Source organism: Primulina huaijiensis, chromosome 7, assembly GCF_012295235.1.
Source record: "Primulina huaijiensis isolate GDHJ02 chromosome 7, ASM1229523v2, whole genome shotgun sequence".
NCBI lineage: Eukaryota > Viridiplantae > Streptophyta > Magnoliopsida > Lamiales > Gesneriaceae > Primulina > Primulina huaijiensis.
In genome coordinates this window covers 4,771,293-4,774,231 of record NC_133312.1, presented here as the reverse complement: position 1 = coordinate 4,774,231, position 2,939 = coordinate 4,771,293, and positions in this window count along the sequence as shown.

Genomic DNA, 2,939 nt, shown 5'->3' with positions numbered 1-2,939 from the left:
GGCCGAAAGAAACAGGAACACGAGGGGCAAAACAGTAACATCACGTCGTACTTGAGAAGAGACTGGGCCGGCCCCGAGCGGTTTGGGCCACATGAGGTCCAAATATCTCCCACCAACGAATCAAACAAAAGAAGCCGACTCGACAAGTCCCCGTTATTAATAATTGAATGCATTAAATTAAAATATAATTAATTAAGAGAGAGATATGACCTATTCACCATGCAACAGTAATAGTTGGCAACTGCTAATACATTATATATTTCTAAAATTAGAAAGACGACATTTCTAAATTATTATACAATTATTTGATTATCACATTATAAAATTGGCGTTAATTCATTTCATTAATGAGAATTTAATTGATTCACCAGCCAAATTAGTTTATTTCTGTCGGTGTTTTTCAAAATTATGGATTGGTGGTTGACAGTGGCGGAGCCAGAAATATGGCTCTGTCCGGGCTAAAATTTTAAATTCTAGAATTTTTTATTATTTTAAATTAATCTACTCAGACCAATATCATATTATTCCAAAATTATACTAAATTTACATATAAATTTTTCAAAAAAGAATTCGGCCACCCGGGCGAAAACCCGGGTATTGGTGCATGTGACTCCGCCACCGGTGGTTGATGATTAAATGATAATAGTGCACCGATGCACGCGTTATGTGTTTGTACAATATTTTTTATAATTCATTTGATTTATATATATAAATGAAGATCAAAATATAATTATAAGAAATTGTGATGGACTACACTGTAATTTTGATATATGAATAAAAAAATAAATAGAAAAAAAAGGGAAAAAAATAAGAATTGAACCTACAACTTGATGTTTAGGAAACAAAAACTCTATCCGCTAAGCTACAAGTGACTTACATTAAAATCTTAACACTTTATTAATATATATAATTATTAAAACAGATCATGACACAAAAAGTTAGTTACTCCAAATATCTCAAACTTAATAATATAATATAAATATACTATGTTAATAATTCAAAAATTTTAGGGGAGGAGTATATAAAACTCATCTTTCTTTTTTCTTTTTCCTGAAAAATTTCACGATTTTTTTTAATTTATTTTAGTGATGCTACTGTTTCCGTGATCACCAACCAAATTGAGGTTCCATTGCATGCATAATTTTTATTTAATTTGATTAGATATCATTGCTTTTTTTTTTTTAAGAAAAGTTTTTGGTATAATGTTTTTATGAATCTGTATCTGTAGGCCAAAATTTTAATCTAGGAATGTTTGTGCTTTTGTTTTTTCTATGGAAAAAAAGATTATTGATATCATTATTTATTTTCTCTTCTTTTTGTATGCACAAAGTCCATTTTAATCATGGATTCGACCAAGTGATATATTAACATTTTTTGTTTTTTGTTTTTTGTTTTTATTTATTTGTAGAAGCAAACAAAATCAGTCTACCTCAAATTACATAGTACTAAATTGAATAAAACAATATGTTGATAACAAATTATGTAAAATTATTTTTTAGGGCCGTCGAAGACAAAGGAAAAATAGGTTCTTCGAACTAAATGTAAGTTCATATTAATTAACGAAATTGTCCTTTTAAAGATAAAACCACATATTTGACGTAAACTAAGAGAATGCTTTCAATTCGTACCATTTTCACTTATTTAATCATCTCAATTATGACTAATACTTTATATTAATGCGGCAAATTAATATCAATATCCTATAAAGAATTTTTTTTAGGCCTACATTTTTGGACATGCCTGCAAGATAATGTTATGCCTATGAACACTGCGGATAAAGCTTAATCAATTAAAAACCTAAGTTCGATAATAATTCACGGCAAATTAAACTCGAAACTCGTGGGGATATAATGGATCAATCTCAAGTTACTCTTCTTTTTTTTTAAAAAAAAAAAATTAACATCTTAATTAATTTTTATGAAGCTGAAATGGAGTTCCAAATTTATTATGTCTACGATAATTAATCGCACCAGTACATGTTCAAATTTTCACTGAAACATTATGCATATCAAAGAGTTACACTAAAAAGACATACAAATATCATGGATCAAATTTCATAAAATTTGATGGAAGAAATCCTATTAACCTTGTACGTCATGTATTATATATGAAGTAGGTCTATTATGAGACGATCTCACAAATATTTATTCGTGAGACGGATTAACCATGCCCATATTTACAATAAAAAATAATATTTTTTTTTCATAAATGACTCAAATAAAAGATTTGTCTCAAAAAATTATCTCATGAGACCGTCTCACAAGAGTTTTTTTTATTATATATGTGGTTTACCTGGCACCTCGTAATGCCAGAGTCTTATTAGATGTCGGGGATTGATTAGTTGTTGAGTCTCTCCTCATCGATCATAAGAATTTTATGTGATAACTTTAAAAAATTTGTCTTAAAATAGTGAAAATTCTCAATCATTTGCCTATTTGTACTTTAATTGGTTTGGAGTATACTTTATCAATTTGTGTTTAGAAATTATTTCTTGTTGTGTCCATAAAACGGCTAATTAGGCAAGTTTTGTCATCACTATGATTTCTTGACCATTGGGCATCTTGGAATATATATATGGAATAAATGGTAAATTACTTAAAATTAAGAGTTGTTTTTGTAATAAGTAAGTTGACATACCAAACTATTAAATCTAGTTACCATAATAGTCACATTCTTAATAATAAAATTAGGCAATTTTATGGATAACTATTTGATCAGTAGTATTGGATCTTAAACCGGATCAAAATGATTATTAAAACATCTTAAAATTTTAACGATAAATATTTGACTATTAATCTATCCTTATTTAATCCACTAAACCAAACACACCCTTAGATATAATAACATAAAAGATTAAAAGAGAACTAATTCTGGTTTATAAGTGAGAAATCTATATATTTGCAAGTTATTTATAATACATCCGGAAAATTAAAATTTTT